The 17,926-nt window shown below is 57.0% G+C and overlaps 1 long non-coding RNA gene across 1 annotated transcript; it reads right to left on the bottom strand.

Annotated features, from left to right (window-relative positions):
- Positions 1–8,719: 8,719 nt before the first annotated feature.
- On the bottom strand, positions 8,720–17,637 carry LOC139802565 (uncharacterized). Its single transcript, XR_011728691.1, has 2 exons — positions 17,277–17,637; positions 8,720–10,382 (listed from the first exon to the last, which is right to left on the bottom strand). It is a non-coding gene; the product is annotated as an uncharacterized lncRNA (long non-coding RNA).
- Positions 17,638–17,926: the final 289 nt, after the last annotated feature.

Genomic DNA, 17,926 nt, shown 5'->3' with positions numbered 1-17,926 from the left:
TCAGGGTTGGTTTGTGCTTCACACTTCCATCTCCTCCAGGGTCCCTGCACTCTGCTGAGCACACTGTTTGCTTTCATTTCCCCGCCTGGTCTCCAAGACAGGCAAACCCTGGGAACTTTCCACGTCCAGAACAACAAAAACAAAAGGCATGCAAGAAGAAACAAAGTTCAGATTTGGAAATAAAGCAGGAATCCATCATTTCCTGCCCAATAACAATCCACACTTGGCGGGGAGCTGGGTAGGGAATGGAAACAGCCACCTGAAAAAGCTGAAATGGTCACGACACAGATCCGGATGGCCCTGCTGGGCAGCCCAGCCTGGGGCAGGTGGTGTCTCTGGTCACCCCATGGAGCCCAAAAGCTGGGCTGCTGGTCCCAGAGAGAGGGTTTGGGGTATTTCAGGGCACTTTGGAATGGGCTGTTAGCTCTTGAGAAGCTCAGAGTTGGTGAGCACAGCGCTGCAGGTGGAGGGGTGAGGATGTGTCAGTGTGTTGCCTGTCACAGGAAGCAACCTGGGTCAGACATGGGCACATCTCCTTGCGTGGGTGCCAGGCTGTGTTTCATGAGTAGACTGGGGTGGTTTGAGCTGGCTCTGGCTACCCCTGAGTCTGATCCTCTGCCCTCTGGTTATGGATTCCTGGTCCCCCGTGCTGGCTCGAGCCATTCACGTCTCACCAGGGTTTTCAGCCTGAGCCTGGTGCTGCTGCATAGGAGCTCCTTGATGTCTTCCTGGAGCTCAGGAGGATCGGCAGGTCCCAGATCCCCTGTCCCCATGCCACTTCCCACCTTGCTGAGCACTGGCTGAGAACATGCTTCAGCCAGGGACAGCAAACCAGGGGCCCTGAGTACTCCATTGGAGGTACCAAATAGCAATGTCAGGGACACACTGGCAGAGACCCCTTCCCATTGCAAGAGAGAAGGGGAAAAACCACCAGTCTCTGCTTTGGATGGCTGTAGGCACAGGCATGGTCCCTCAGGCGATCTGCAACAGGGCTGGACCATGGAGGAACTGCAGCTCCATCTCCCCTGCCCTGCTCCTCCTCCCCTGTGGGGAAGGACGAACCCGGGATTAGCTGTTCCCAGCACATTCCAGGTATTCACCTCATGGGACTCCTGCTCTGAAGACCTTTGCTGTTGAAAGCCGCAGACCTGGAACAGGCATTTGGCTGATGAAAGGCATAGCAGAAGTTGCCAGCAGAGAAAGTTCCCTGTGTCCTTGCATCAGGATCCCAGGTTTGACCAGGGTGAGGGGCATGGCCACCACCCCTGTGCCCTGACAGAGCTCTTGTCTGACCACTGGACCTCCTGTCCCTAGTAGGGATGAGGGTCTGGTCCTGATACTGCAGTCTCATCCTGCTGGGGAGCAGGGCAGGGAGCTGGAGAGTGTGGCTGCCTCTGCATGGGCATCTGAGGAATGGGCTGCTTGCTTTGGTTCTTTTCCTGCACGGCTGCCCTGGGGACAGCCTGAGCAGGGTCAGGATTTGGCCCAGGTCTCATGCAGGACCTGTGGCTGGAGGTTGAGGGGTGAGCAGAGGGGAGGATGCTGAAGGCTGGCCTGGGGGCTGGTGTGACCCCATGGTCTGAGGGGTCTGTGCTGCAGGCAGAGGCTGCACCAGCACCACTCATGTGTCCACAGACACCTACCCACAGGGATGACCAAAGCTGTTCTCACAAGGCCCAAGCAGAGTGTGGAGCCTCCCACCAGTGCTGTAACCCTGCAATCACCCCTGAAGACACTCACCCAGGCTCCACCTCTGTGAGCTGACTCACGGCCTGGGGGATATTGGAACACATCATGCCCACGGGGTGCTTTTCTCCAGCAGCTGTGGTGGTGAGCATTCCCTGTCAACAAGCCCTGCAGTTACAAAACATCCCCGAGGAGCAGCCGAGCTGCGGTGAGGCCGGGAGCTCGCCAGGCGGTTGTGCTGGGCTCGTGGCTGCAGCCACACCGTGCCCTCCCACCAGCCCCATCCCAGCATGACATGCTCTGAACTCAGCCGTACGTAAACCTCCCTGTGGGGCGACAGGGAAAAACGAGAAACAACCAAAAATGTGGACGCTGGACAGGTTTTTTTACGGCACCTCCATCCGGCATGGTGGCTCTGCCAGGAGCCGGGCTGAGCTGCGAGGCTGGCCCAGGACAGGGCCGTATGTGGTCGGGTGTTTGATGCAACCTGGAGCTGCACCAATGACTTTGTCTCCTCCCCTGTCCTTCAGAGAGAACACGGTGCCAGGTTAGAGGTGACACATTTTGTGGGCAGCCCTGGCTCTGGAGCATGGCCCTGGTCTTGGCAGAGGGGTCCCAGCGGGTCATCCTGACACTGCCTTGGCTTTGAAGTAAGGGTGGGTTGTCTTCAACCCGGTGGGAAGAGCTTCCCTGGTGAGACAACATCTCTAGGAGAAGCTCTTGTCTTGGTGAGGCAGGACCTGACTGTTTCACCCGTAAGCAAAGCTGGGTGTGGGGTGAGCTGCCCCCAGACCCCATCTCCTGGAGGCCAGTCTCCACTCGTGCCTTTCCTTCACTCAGGGGTTGTTGTCACCCAGCACAAATACATCTGGGCTGGCTCATGGGCTCTGTTTTCTTCTTTGGGCAGAGAGTTGTGCCAACAAAGCAAAGCTTCTTCCTTATCCCTCCCCTTTCTAATTGTTTCCGTACGGATCTAATTTCACCATGTCCCAGAGCAGGGTTGGGTTCCCTGCTTACATAAAGTTGAAAACAAGGGGTGAGGCCCTGGCTGTTGGCAGGAGAGCTTGTCCACCCTGCTGTGCCCTCCAAGAAGAGATCGGCTTCCAGGCTTGGCTTCTCCAGCTGCCTGAGACCTGTGGTCCTTCCTCAGGGGACAAACAGGGAATGCTCCTGCTGGAAACCTCAGTCCTCTTCCTGCTGTGCAGGGGATGGGGTTGGGAGAGAAGTTGCCCCAGAGCTGGAGCTACCTTCCATAGGGAGCTTCCTGTTCCTGGAAGGGAACAGGACTGGGCAGCAATGTCTGGGGCATCATCTCCATCGGTTTTGTGGAGAGAGGAGGTGGCTGCACAGGCACCTGGCTGCAGCTGTGTCAGATGCCTCTCCATGGGCTGGTGGAAGGTGGTGGCCTCCCTGGTGGGAAATCTCTGATTGAGGTATTAGTAGGTGAAGAAGCTGTGGGAAGAGCTGAGCAGATTGCATGCCACTGATGGTGACTCCAAGGATGAAGGGGGCTGGAAACCTGTGACCTCTGGCAGCTCCTGCACAGTGAATGTGGTATCAGACCCAAAACAGAGGCTCAGTGCCCTGGGGCACAGGTGGCCTCCCACCAGGATGGGTGTGAGAGCCCAGAGGGGCTGTCACTGTGGGTCCCACCGCCAGTAGACCCAGACCCACTGGGCATCCCAGTGCTTCCCAGGCACTGGGCCGTCCATGGAGACCTTGTCCAGGTGGCTCTGGGGTGACTTGGCTCTGGGAAGCCAGCCCCATGTCCCAGGCTATGCTTGGGGAGCAGTGGTGCCTCACAAAGACCTTTCTGTCTGGAGGGCTCTTACTGCTATTGTCTCCGTCCTACTTTCAGCGCCGGCTGCACACACTGCTCATCTTTCCAGGCCATTGAAGAGGGTCTTTGTGTGCCCACAAAAGTGGTTCTCTCCCCACGCAGGGTCTTTCCCTCACTCCTCAAATCACACTGCTTGCTTTGAGCTGATTTGACTGGAGGGTGAAGTATCTTCTCACGTGCACCAGTGCCAGCAGACCTGGCAGTGCCAGGCGGGGAGAGATGCTCGGGATGCTCCCACCAGTGGGACTTTCCCATGGAGTCCAGACAGCAGCAGCCCTGCCTGTCTTTGAGGCCAGACCTTGGCTTTGCCAAGGGAGGATTTGTCCTCATCCAGAAGATGCAGAATTACCCACCACACCAGCAGCATCCCAGGGGCTGGGATCATCCCTGGTGGCTCAGTGGGATGTGTGTAAAAGCAAGGAAGCAGGACCAGCCACGGGGATGATGGCAATGGAGGGCAGGGGCAGCAGGCACAGACAGAAGGGCAGGATTGGGAGGAAGCCAAGAGGCATGGTTTTGCTAGCAGCAGACTGTGAGCAAGGAAATCACTTTCTTATCACCTGGGTTGTTCTTGCAGGTTTCAGGGACACAGATCCCAGCACTCCACTGGAGCATAATGCCCTGATCCTTCCTGGGATCAAGCCCAGCACGTCTGGGGGCAGAGCAGAACCCCTGGTGGGCCTGGGGACCCTGCTGCCCACCTGGCTCTGCTCACACACACGTGCTGGGTCCTGGGGATCCCAGCACCACGGGCAACCACACCTGTGTGCACATGCCCTGAGTAGGCAGCTGCTTCCCACAGGACCTGAACACAGTGTGAGCATGGTGTGGGTGTCTGTGCAGGCACACTCCCTGTGCACATCTCGGCCCCAGTGTGGCCACCAGCAACTGCTGCAAGACTGTTCTCATATTATTCCTTGCTTTGTTTGTGGGGTTTTTTGTTTGTTTGTTTGTTTGTTTTTCCTCAAAACCCAGCATTTAATCATTTCACACCTCAGGAGTATCACTGCATTCTCTCAACAGCTCAGCAGATGCCTTGTGTGGGGTGGGGGGATGTGAGGAGCTGTGGGCAGGGGGTCCCTGTGTGGTTTCCCCACGCTGCTGTTGCTGTGGAGATGGCACAAAATGCATGTGGAGATGCCCATCTGATGGGGAGCTGGAAGCACAGCCTGGCATCACCCATCGTTGGCCCTTGTACTTCTTTCAGCAAGCAAAAGCAACCACCTTTCTTGCACCTCACCTCCCTCTTCAGTTCCCAGCTGTTCTTCCCCTTGTTTTCAGGCAGCTACTATCCTGGAGCTAAAAATAACAAGGAATTTACAGCCCTCGACCTTGAACTCGGCCAAGTGCAGTGCTCCTGGGTTGTGCTGTGTCAGCAAAGTACTCCACAGCTCCTCCTGGGTTTTCCTCCTGGGTTTTCCTGGCATCTCTACAAGTCCTGTCCCCTGGGGGCACAGCATCAGGATGCTGGGATGGCATCAGCTGCCAGAGATGCTGGGAGATGGTGAGACCTGCCACGTGGGCATGGGGGAATTGGGCAGTGTGTGATCCCAGGAGCTTAAGTCCCCATCACGTCACAGGATTTGGGGTTTTTGTCCTTTCAAGTCACGTATTTTCACTGTCTCTCTAGCAACATTTCCTTTGCAGACGTTTTTAGAGTATGTTTAGAAAAGCTTCCAAGTTTTCCCCACCGTAATTGGGAATTTAGGAAACTCGTTGTTTCTGTGTCATTGTCTTTAAAAGGAAAACTGAGAGGTTCACGTATGTCACCATGGGACTCCTGCAGATAGAGCCTTCCAGAAGGACACCCCACCCACCCAGCCCCATCAGGTTTGCAGTGCTCATTGCTGTGTCGGTGTCTCCACCTCCATCTGCTATTGAAAAGGATTTTGGAGCCTGCTTTGCCTTGCAGTGAGGAGGATCAGAACTTCATGGATCACTTGGGGTCTTCCCTGGCTCTGTACTGAGCAAGGGCCATGTCCAACCCCACCAGAGCTGTGCAAATTGCTGTTGCCTCTACCCTGTCCTGGCTGTTGCAGGGCTCTGGGACAACTGTGGTCACCAAACCCTTCCTTTCCTCTGTTTCCCCATCTTTCCAACCATCAGCAAATTAGAGTCAGCAGAAATCAAGTAGTTAAGGGGGAATTTAAAGAAAAGCACAGCAGTGCTTGAGCTAAACTTTTCAGAAGTCACTTGAGTGCATGGGAGCCTCTTCTTCCCTGGCAGCAGGGGTGACCATGTAGGGAACCCACAGCCCTTCAGGCTCCAGGGGGCACAGGATTGTCCCCTGCACCTGTGTGCCCAGCAACAGCACTGCCTGTGGCTTGCCCATCCTCTCTGTGGCCTAAATTAGCACACAGCTCACTTGATTGCTTCCTTTGGGATAAGTTTGGAGACTGTCCATAATCTGGAGAGGGAACATGCTGACATTGCTGTGGGTCAACGGCACAAGCCTTGCTGCAGAACAAAATCCAGGACCCCCTGTGGCAGCTTGGTGGCAGGCTGGGCTAGCAGCATCCTGCCCAATCTTACATCCCCCCTTCCCGATGGCAGCAGCAGACCCAAGGGCATCCAGCTCCTGCTGACAGGTGACATTCCCACTAGGTAGGGACAAAGCAGTGTGGCTGACCCCCTGTTCCCTCTTTGTCACTGACATCCCCACTGCTGATGCTGGTACCACCCATCAGAAGAGTGCAGGAAGGGTGCTGGCATGCTGCTGCTTGAGGGATGCTGCTTGAGTATTTTTTTGTGTTTTCTTTCCCAGAGCAGGGGCAGCAAGGCTCATCTGGAGCTCACAGAGAGCATGAATGATTCATCAGCTGCATTAAGCAGATTTATGGGGTTATTTCTTAAATGAAAACTGAGTGTGTGTCATGCATCTTGGCTTGGGCTGCACCATGGCACTGCAGCCAGCAGAGAGCCTGCCAAACCTCAGACCATCCACAAAAACAACTCCAGTGGGCAATAAAATTGGGATAAACACAGCAGCACTGGCCTCAGAGCAGGCCTGTGCACAAGGACATGTGTGCCCATCCCAGGACAGGCTGCCCCATTTTTTTCTGTGCCCTGGATAGAGGGAGAGGCAGCAGGGACTTGCCCAGGGTTTGGGGAGCTGTGGTTGGGGATTTTGAGCTGGGGAACAATATGCTGGGGAAAGGTGTGATTTCTGCTCTCTCCCTTGTCTTGCAACACCCCGTGGAGAGCTGCAGTATTTCTGCATTTCATTTCCCTACCAACACCTCCTCTTAGCCATGGGAGTTCAACTCTGGTGTCCATCTACCCCCTCCTCAGAGGTGCCAAGACCTTCCTGCCATCCAGAAAACATCACCGATCCACTTGGATGAAGCATCAGCATCCTCCCAGCTGCTCCCTGTGGTTCCACCCTACCCCTGGGCCCATCCAGGGCAGCCTGGTGGCACTGCCTGGCCAAGAACAAGCACATGAGCTGTTTTACTAAACAAGCAGAAAGTGGGTCCTGGGGTTCATTTTAAAGCTACTCAAGAGGTTACAGCCTTCCAAGAAATGTACCCCTGGGAAGCTGCCCAGTGGGAAAGAGGACAGACCCAGAACATGACAGCAGTGAGGCAAGATTGAAAACAAGCTAGGAATAAAAAAATGACTATATATATAAACATGCTGGGCAGAAAAGCCAGTTCTGCAGGCTGTGTTCTTCATTTGTTGCTGTTGGTTTTAATCTTTGATTTGGAAACTTGCTGCTATTTATAGCCCTCCCCTTTCCCTGCATAGCTGATCCCTTCCAGATGCTGGCTCCTCGCAAGCCTCCAGCCTGTGCTGGTGGGGCCAGGGGGCTGGGGGGCTGCAGTGGGGAGAGGCTGGGACTCAGGGAGCAGCTCCAACAACTCTGGCCCCCACCAGCCCTCTCAAGGAATGGATCCCCCTGTGATCCCTCTGGGGATAATTTTGCATCATTGCAAAACTGGGGGATTTTGCAGCACTAGGGGGAGGAGGGGGTGTTGCAAAACACCAGTGATGTGTCTGCATGGGGGTCTGGGGGCTGCCAGCTCCCCAAGGAGCCCAGGCTTGGATTAGCAAGCAACCATGGTTCTTATTATGATGTTTTTTCAGTGCTTGCCCAACTCCAAGTTGATGGAGGCTGAAGAGCCCCCTCCAGAGCCCCCAGACCATCTTGGGCAGCCCCAGCTCCTGACTGATCCCTGCTGCCCCATAGCTACTGGCCCAATGCTTTGGCTTTTAAACTCTAAGGCAGGAAGGGGCTGCATTCACCTGTGCACCTGAGCAGCCCAAAAGGGACCCAAGTGTCCCTGCAGGGCTCAGATATGTCCTCTGCTGTTCCCTGGGCAGACAGTGGTGGTTCCTGGGACGTCCCTTCTCTGTATCACACCATGTTGACATCTCTCCCCACACTGAAAGATGGGGTGAGGTGTGGGGTTCCTGTGGAAAATATGAGTCCAGGGATCCCTGCCCGTGCCAGAGGTCAGGTGGTGACTCAGGGGTTGGTGGCCAGGGCAGCAGCACACGAACAGATCTGGGCATAGTGGGTGAGGGGATCCCCCTGGAGACAGAGGATCCCCTTGGAGCAGGGATAGGCTGGGAGGGTCCCTGGGGCCCCACAGGAGCTGCTATTGGCTCCCGGCCCCTTTGCTGGGGATAAGGAGAAGCTTGGGATGTCTGAGCATCCCAGAAAAGCTGGAGGTGACGAGGGACATCACATCCTTGTCCTGGCCAGGGCCAGGAGGGGCTGGGGGAGTCTGGTGGCCACCACTGAATCATGGTGAGCAGAGGCTGGGGCTGCTCTTGCCAGCGGGTGTGGGCTGATGGCATCACTCACCCCATTTTGGGTAATGAAGCTGAAAGCTGAGCACACAGCAGCAGCGGTTTTCCTGCACGGCTCCGGGGAAATCATGCTCCCACGGGATGATCTTTTTGGGCTGGTCCCTCCTCTTGCCCACTCCTACATTCACACACATTCCCACGTCTTCCTCAGGGAACTGAGTGGGCATCAGGGGCTTATTTTAAGGTTTTTGGAGCTATTCTGGGCAGTGGCTGTAAGACACTTTCCTGTGGGCAGGCAGGAAGGGCCAGGCTTTGGTTTCTGCTCTCAGACCAATGCTGGGACTGGAGACAGGGCGGGGCTGTGCCAGCGTGAGCTGGGCATGGCCAAGATATGCTCAGGGTGAGCCCAAGGAATGAAAAACAAAGGTGGAAGATGAATTTTTCTCTTTCCTTCTAGTATTTTCTTTGTCAAGCCAGATGTTTTCATGGCTGAGAACCAAGTAATCTAAAAAAAACCTTGCTTTTTCAGCACAAAATCAACACTTAATGGCAAACAAGGCTGCTGTGATGAAAGCTGTGGAAGAAGAAATGTCCCCCAGGCTCTGCAAGCGCCAACTGCAGTGCCCAGGCTGTGAACATGTCCCTAGGGTCCTGACCAAGCATCTCAGAGATGAGGGCTGGGGAAACCCAGTGCCTGTGCCCAGCAGCCTTCCCCTTCATGTGTTCTGCATCTCTGCCTGCCCTGCTTCAGGCTCTTTGGTGGCATCTGGATGAGAGCAGACACCTGGAGAAGCCCGGAGACATCCATCTCCCCTCCCTTGTGGAGAGAACGGTTGCAGGGGCTCTGTGGGCATCATCAGATGCCGGGGAGAAAGAGACTCAGTGCTCAGCCCTGGGGGTTTTTTGTTCTGTGTTTGCTGAGCTGCTGTTCCAGGCAGGCCAAGACGTGGCTTGGCTTCTAGGACCCCAATGTCACGAGCTCCCTTGGCCAGGCATGGGAGGAGACGTGTGCCAGCTGAGGGAGCTGGGATGGGGCACAGCCATGCCACGGGCACGGCTGGCAAAGCATGAGGGGCTAAGTAAGGAACTCAGGACTGAGTAAACCTCAGCATCATGTAAGGAACAAAGAAGCTGCTGGGCTGATCCTGTGAGGAGGGGGTGAGGCAACCTGGAACGACCAGCTTGGAGCTGCACGCTGGAGTCTGCCTGTGCTTGGCGGGGATCCAGCCAGCTCTCACTGTCCCTTGCTGTCCCTGGCACAATCCTGGGAGCAGGTGTCCATCCCAGTGGCACGCCGGAGGCATGCCAGGCACTGCATGGCCACCGCGCTGCCAGCCACGCCGGCACATGCTCCTCCGCTCCCGCCCGCCTGCGTAAACAATCCCAGGAACTAAGATCTGAGTCATCTGCCAGCTCAAAAACAACCAAACATGGTAATGGTCCAACCAGCAGCTCCCTCAGCGTGGCCAGGACAGACATCATCAGGGCCCAGGCATGGAGGGGGCTGTGGGTCAGTGCTGTGCGTATCCAGGCTCTGTCGGGACCCTGCACCAAGGGATCCGCAGACGTTCCCGGGACACATCTCCGCAGAGTCATCCTGTGTGAGTAACTCAGGGCTTTCCTGCATCACAGGGTGTCATGTACCCTGCTGGGCACAGGCTGGGATGGTCTGGTCCTGCCAGCACTGCTGCACACACACAGCCCTGGGCACGCCTCTTGCATCAGCCCCTGCAACACGAGCGGCACCTTCCAAGCACCTTCCCCCTCCAGGGAGGGTACATCAAGCGTGATGAACATCATCTACATGGTAAACACCTCAAAGTAGACCAGCTGGAAACAAAAAACAAGGCCACTTCTGCATAACGTTTTTTCAGCAGCAGCACAGCACTGCTGGGGGCAGAAGCTCCTTGAGTGCTTCCAGGCAGCTTGGTCTGGAGATCTGGAGTTCAAAGGGTCAAAGCAAGGCAGGTAAGGGAAGGTCCAGGGAAAGATCCAGCTTCTAAAAATACAGGGCTCAGCACATCTCATCTTTCATTCCAGAGGTCCTCCCCAGCAGGCTTCCTTCACACTAGTCAAGCATTGTCTGTGGAGTCTTTTAGACCTGAAAATTGGGGGATTCTCAAAAGAAACAAAGTTAACAGGAGAACAGTGCCTGTTTCCAGGTTTGTGGCTTCAGTTAAAAATAACCTGCCCTGATGCAAAAATCAAGCTTGAAACAGGAAGAAAATGTTCTGGTTTTGATGTGTCTGGGAGCTGATCCCTCTTGGCAGTGGTTTGGACTGGAAAGTACCTTGAGTTCCTTCCTCATCCCACCCGGGCATGAGTGCCTGGGTTGGGACATGTGGGTACATGTGCTCCCCACTCCAAACAATCTCTAACCAAGACACCTGGAATGGGATGAGTAGAGGTTGCCTGGATGCTTTCGAAGGCATTCCATTTCCTACCCCAGTATTGTGGATCCACCTCTGGAAGCTGCCCTGGAGGAGACCACCCTGTGCTGCCAGCCCTTGGGCTGACAAGAAGGGCAGAAGGTGTGGGAGCTGGTGGGCACAGTGAGGCTGCTCTGAGGCAGTTTGCAGGCTTGTGGGAGAAGGAGGCTGAAGGTGAGAGCTGGCTGAGCCACAGTGGACAACCCATCAGTGATGGGACTCATCCTGGTGATGGGGTACAGCAGGAGAGGCTGCAAGCAGAAGGACCAGGACAGGCTCAGGGTTTGGTTTTCCTCCTCAGCCTTCCCCATGAGCTTTCCAGCTCCATCAGTCCTGCTGCTCAGGGAAGGAGGGCAGGGAATGGCTTAGCATTTTTGGCTTAGCAATGGGTATAGCAGGCAGAGTACAGATGTGCTGGATTGCTGGTTGTCCAAGGACTGACTGGCACACTGGGGCTGCTTAGGCACCCATGTGCTGCAAGGACATTTTCTTCTTGCCTGACCCCAGCCCTGGAAAATCTATCCCGTCCCCAAGCCTGTGCCTGAATTAATTATTCTCACAGCTTTCCCATGGTGCAGTCATGCTGTTCTCAGCTCCCTGGTGGCACCCAGACAGTGCACAGCCTGACCCAGCCTGGCTCTGCCAGCCGTGCCCACGGCTCACCAGGAGGCAAATATTTTGTGTTGGGCAGGTGGAGGGGAAGGGCCTGACAGGGGGAGTTGGGGGACTGGGAGTTGCTGGGATTCGGGGTCAGAATGCAGCTGGATAGAAACACTGGATAGCAAGCATACTTTATGCAGGGCTGAGGTGTCCCTGTGGGGGCATTGGCACTGCTGGCATCTCTGTACTGGGAAACAGCAGCCATATGTCCTTTCAATATCCCTGATAGGGCTTTTCAGAGAGATCACAGCCTCAGGGACTTGGGCACAGGTGGGACACTCAACCCAAGATCCCCTGAAGGGTCTCTGTGTGTGCTTCCACATCCCAGCACTTGTGCTCCTTCCCCCTGGGCATGAGGTTGCAGCCCCAGGGTGGTGGGGAGAATTCCCAGGCAGCCCTGCAATCCCCTCAGAGCAATCCTGGCACTGCTCAGAGGAGGGATTTGCTCTCTGGATGAGAAGAACCTTCCTCCCCTGGGTGCAGCGACACAGTGGCATTCAGCAGATGTGTGAGCACTGTCACAGGCACGCTGCAGGCAGCAGAGCAGAGCAGGGGCTGGCCAGGAATGCCCCAGGGTGGTCCTGGTGTTCACCCCTGCCAGGTTGCCCGTCCCCAAGTACTGGCTGCTGTGCTGCACCATGGCATCCCGAAGGAAGCAGGCAGCCAAGGGCAAAGGCAGGGGTGGAGGGATGGGTGACCTGTGCTGAGTGTGGGCTGCCTGTGCTGGGTGCCCATGTGCTTCTCATAAATGAGACACTGGGGAAGACCAAGCAGTTACAGGAAGCTGGGGATTGTTTCCCCGTGCCCAGGGCAGCTGGTAAGCTTTTGGGCAATTTGCTTCCCAGGCTCTGCTGGACCACATGAGGAGGTTTGGTTCCACTGTCTAGCCTCTAGTAAAGGTGAGAGCCCCAGCCATCCAGCAGGACCCCTTGGGACCTCAGGCAGGTGACACGGAGGGAGCAGAGCCCAGGCACTAACAGGTTTTTGGGCCTCAGTTCTCCTGGGGCTCAGCTCCCTGACGTGCTGGCACTAAGCCACTGTCTCAGGGTAATCCCTGTCCCTCATCTGCCCACAGACCAGACCTTACCGCACAAACCCCTAATTCCCTGATAATCTGTCCATTAAGGGAAATGTTTGCTGGGGCAGGAGGAGAGCTGGAAAGCCAAGTGGTTCCTTCCCACGAAGGGCAGAGGCAGAGCGCCGGCCAGTGACACCAGCTGTGGCTATCCTCCAGGTGACACCCTGCCAGGTCCTGGGGACAGGGTGAGCTGCTGGCAGGGAAGAGACACATCCCCTGGATCAACAGGGTGCTTTGGAGCTGTCAGTCCTGGTCCAGCCCCATCTGTCTGTCAGGGTCCAGCCCGGACACCAAGGCACCCGCAAGCATTAAAGTGGAGTCCGGGCTGTCCGTCCTCCCAGAGAGAGGGGACAGAGGGCAGGACAAGGGACTGGGGTTCCCCCAACAAAGGAGCTTCCTGCCCTTGGGGTAGCAGTTTGTGAGTGAAACGATAATGGCGATGATGACATCAGTGATGTAATTGTAGCAAGTAGTAGCTGTTATGATCACAATAACAATTATGCTGACTGCCAGGGCCCGCAGGCAGACAGCCTCTTGGTCTTCGGCCACCCGGGATCGCTACAATCCTGGGTCCAGCTGCCCTCCGGGTCTGGCTCTGGGGGAGTTCAGGCTCTGGGCGGTACCAGAGATTTCCAGAGATTTCTACCGTGTTTCCCCCTGGGATCTGAATTCCCAAACTGCTGCCAGCAGCTGGCCAGCCCCAGCCCATGTCCCTAGCACGGACCCACAGGGACCCAGGGACGTGTCCCTTCCCTGTCCCACCCGTTTTGGAGGCCCTGGGGTCTGTCTCCCTGGGATTACGGCTCTGGGACCTCGGGGCAGCCTGCCGTCTCACTGGGCAGGTCCCTGTCACTGTGCTGTCCGTCCGTCCGTCCATCTGTCCTGCGCCGTGGGCTGAACCGCTCAGCTCTCACGACTATTGTCCCCTCTGTCCCCAGCCACCAGCGGCGGCTGTGCCGTCAAGCTGGGCTCCACCGCATTCCAACCGGGTGCTCCCGTGTCTGCTCCATCACAGCCGCTCAGTGCCAGGGCTGAGGTTGCGATGAGAGGCAGGGGGTGCAGGGAGAAGAGAGAGGGTGCAGCGAGGAGGGAGACACCCCTGTCCCCGGCAGCCCCCATCCCCGTGGGGCCCTGGCCTTGCCTCCCCGCCTTCCCTGCCACTTCCCAGCCAAATCCTCTTTTTGCGCTTGGCCGGGGTCTGTGGGGAGCTGGGGCAGTGAGGACTTTGATGTGCCACTTTGCTCGGCGCCACGGCTCCTGGGCACAGCGGGCTGGCACCGGCCAGCCCGGCCCGGGCGGCAGCTTCAGAGGCGGCTGCGGATCACATCCCAGCACGGCGCTGCCTTGTTTTCGCCTGGCCAGGCCGGGACAGTCCCCGGGGTTCGGCTCCCGCTGGGATATGTTCCCAATGAGGCTCATGGCGAGCCGCGGAGCCGGCGGCACTGCCCCGGTACCGGGGCCACGTGTGGTACCAGGGAGCAGGTGCTGCCCCGAGGACGGGGAGGGCACCGAAGGACAGGGAGACCCCGGGGGTGGCCCGAGGGGCTGCACAACTACAAAGCCGCTGACTCCTGCATGGCTGGAGCCGTCCAAGAAATCGGTTTAATTGGGAGCCTCCACGGGAGGAAGCCGGCCCTGGTTGGCAGCCGCGTTGGCCGGTGGTCCCAGCCTGCTGCCAAGACTGTCTGAGCACAGCCTGGGATGGAGACAGCCCGAAGAGACCCCGCAGCTCTCCTGCAGCTGTCCCCAGGCCTCCAGTCATCCTCAGGGAGCCCCTTCATGCTCTGACATGGTGGCACCACAGCTTGGACCTTCCCAAACCAGAGCCAGGGCTCTGCATGCCCCATCCTCGCAGCCCCCCAGTCCGCACTGGGGCTGCTGGGGTCTGACCCCCCTGACACCAAACTGAGGGGGATGTGGGTGAGCTACAAAGGGTCTTCTGGTGCATGGGCTTTGCTGCTGGAAGAGCTTCACCAGCCCCCGTGTAACGCATCAGCACCGGCCCCAACAGGCATCCCCAGCCCTGCAGCCACCCCAGACGATGGACAGACAGACCCGACTCTGGACTCTACCTTCACCCTCCCTGAGCCTTGAACTTTCCACAGTCCAAAGGTCTCCCTCCTGGAGAATGAATAACAGGGCTCTGGCAAGGCAGCAGCCACTGACCCAGTGCCTGTCAGCCCCCACCAACACCTCCCCTCCCATCTGTGGGACCATCTACCCTTGACCCCATACCACCATGCAGCTCGTATCACCCATCTTTGACCTTCCCAGTTTGTCTCCTGCTGAAGGCATGGAAGAATTGCCAAATGATTGGGGGGAGAGTAGAGACAGATTCGGGAGGAAGTTCCTTTGTGGGCAGAGGGGCAAGACTGGAAATGCCATGCTGCTTTGCACCGGTGCAAGTACAGACAGAGCCCACACATCCTCCAGGAAGGTGACAGCTTCTCACAGACCATCTCTGCCACCTCCTCCAAGCCCTGAGTACCCCTGAGATGGCTTCAGCCATCAGGGATGATAGGTAGTTTTTGCATGGGGACCTGGGGAGGTTCCACAGCAAACAACAAGGACCAAAAGCTATGGTGGAGACTCCAGCCTGTGATCCTACAGCCCAGGATATCTGCTTGGGAGTCAATCCCTAACCCCATCGGGTTCATTAGGCAGAGCCCGGGCAGAAGCTGGTGGGATTGGAGGAGGGCTCAGACAAAACAGACACCATTGCCTGCCAACACCAGGGCCTCTGGTCTCTGTGACCCCACTGGCTGCAGGGGAGGCTCTGCAGCCCCAGCATTGTCCCTTTGCAGGGTCTCCTCTGCCCCAGGGGGCCCTGCCTGGGCACTGCCTGCACAGGGCAGCTGAGCTGTGGTGGGGTGGGTGTCAGGACACAGAATCCCATGCCTGGCAAGCAGGTCCAGTCCCTTCCTGAGGGACACGGGGTACAGGGCATCCTGGCATTATCAATGCCTTTGCCGCTGCCTCTGGGTCCCCAAACAGGATAGGGGCCACGGAGCAGCCCTGAGACAAGGGCTCTGGGGAAGGGGCTGCACCATTGGGGTGTGTCTGCACCCACATTCCTCTGCTGGTACAGTGCTGGGTGCCCTCCTCCCTGGCACGTCTGCCTCAGCAAATGTGTGGCACGCAGGAGCGAAGGGGTGAGCATCCTCTGCAGAATCATCTCCCACTGTGGCAATGGGATACTGGCTTTGCAGGGGCAGCAGGAGGGTCAAGGTCCTCTGGGGTGTCTCGGCTGTCCCACTAATGGCCCTTGGGTGACAAGGCAGGGGGCTGGCCTGGCTGTGTCAGCAAAGGGCTGCTGCAGGAGCTGGCACCCTGCCCTGGCCAGGGCTGTTTGTGTTTGCTCGGGGGTGTCGTGCCTGATCTGTTCCTGTCCTGGTGGCTCTTGGGCAACCTCCCTTCTGGGTAACCATTGACAGGGTTGGGAAGGCTGGCAGGACGGACCTTAAACATCTCACACAGAAACCTGAGTGCTGAGCTCAGGGGAAATATTCATGGCATTGTTTGGGGACAGTGTTAACCTGGCACAGAGCTGCCTCAGTATCTCCTGTACTCTGGTCACCAGCCTGCCCCATCCCCAGGCATAGCCTATAGTCCTGGATTTGGGGTGGCACTGGGATGTTGAGGGGTGAGATGGAGGGGTGAGCCTTCTCCAGGATGCAAAACAGCCCACACCCCTCCATCCTGCCCCCAGGCTCCTTCCTGAGTGCTGCCCTGGGCTGGGCAGTACAGGCAGGTTGTCTGTGCCTACTGCTGGGTGGGGGTCCCAGCCAGGCAGGGGCCAGCCTCGGGGGGTGTTGGTGAGGTAAGCTGAGCCTCTTCTGTTCCACATCCCCCCTCTGAGATGGGGACAAGCCCTCCATGACTTGTGCCCTCTTGTAAACCTCAGCAAACTCCTCTTGGAGCCTGGATGCCAGGATTTCCCAGACTGATTTTTCCCAGGGATTATGCTGTTTCTAATGATCAATTAAAGCAAATCGGCCAGGTCCCCCAGGCCCCTAAATCCTGGCTAATCCCTGGCACCTTCTTTAGCTCCCATTGCTCATTCATTATGTGGCAGTCCCCGGGGCAGGAGTGTTTGCTCCGAGCGTGGCTCTTCCTACAGGAAATACTTCTTGGTCCCTGGGGAGTTCATTCGAGAACTTGCTGTTTCTAATTCATTTATTTATTCTGTTGCTGTTTACTCTGAATGAATCTCCCTTTCTTGCCAGGAATGAGGAAGTTCAGTTTCTTGGGAACATGTTACTGCTTAGCAGCCTCCTTATCGCCTGCAATAGATCCCATTAACCTCATGGAGCAGTCACGCTCAGTCCTCCAGCTCTGGCATGGACAGGCTGGAGGAATCTCAGGTTGCTTGTCTGTCTTGTGCACTCCTTTCACGCTCCAGCAAGACCCAGCCGGTTTCTACCTTCCTCAGCTCCAATTGTAATCGATGCCTTTGTTCGACATCATTTCCCACTTATCTTTACTGCAGTCCTCAGACACCATCACTTTCACTCCCCTCTTGCTCAGATCCTCAGGGCTATTTCTGCCTTGGAAGCTGAAATCCTTTTCCAACTTACAACAGCAGCTCCCACCATGTCCCTGCCTGGGTAGCAGCTGTCCAGAAGATCACCCTGGGACACAAAGTCACCTGACCGTGGGGACACAGCTATGGCTCTCCTTTGCTGACCTGTAGCAGTCTGCAGGCAGAGGACTCCTCTCTGGGCTCCCCCTTCTCCAGTTGGCTAGGGGGAAAGGGGCAGACAGGGCTGCTCCCCAAATCATAACACTCCTGTGACACACGCAGGGACAGTTAGACCCTGTGTCTCACCTCTGACCAAAGCTGAGGAGACGTTGCAGCCCACAGCCCATGTAGGTGTTTGAGGCCTTTCAATTCTTTTTTCCCAATGGAAAAACTCACCCTGTGGTCCGTGAGGATGTGTGAAGGACACCTGAGGGTGGAGAGCAGGAGCTGGCTGGGCAGGAACATCTGCCTGCTCCCTTCAGGTGTCCCCAGGCAGAAGTGCCACGGTGCTGGGGGTGTCTCGGGCTGCCTGTGGTCCCGCTGCCTGGTGACTGCCTGATGTTTATTTCTATTTCCTGGCACCAGCAAGTGACTGTAGCGGGTGCCAGGGCAGGGTGCCAGGGACCACAAACCGCTGGGGAACACAGTGTACCCCCAGAACACTGCCCATGGCCCCCACCCTGACACTGAGCACCCTCCCCACAGGCGGTCCCCGTGGGGGGTGGCAGGGAAGCATCCCCACCACCTGCCAGCAGGATCAAACCCCAGTGGGGCTGGAGGCTGGGCCCGTGGCAGCCCTGTGCAGGCGGCACAGGTTGGGGCTGGTTCTGGTGTTGTATAACGGTGCTGGGGAACACACTGGGACACCGACAGCCTCTGGTCCAGGACAGCTTGTGCTGTTCCAGGAGGTGTTGCCTGCATCCCACAGGTGCCAGGCAGAGCTGGAGAAGGGCATG

This window comes from Heliangelus exortis, chromosome 14 (genome assembly GCF_036169615.1).
Source record: "Heliangelus exortis chromosome 14, bHelExo1.hap1, whole genome shotgun sequence".
NCBI lineage: Eukaryota > Metazoa > Chordata > Aves > Apodiformes > Trochilidae > Heliangelus > Heliangelus exortis.
This window is presented reverse-complemented; position numbering and strand designations above follow the sequence as displayed.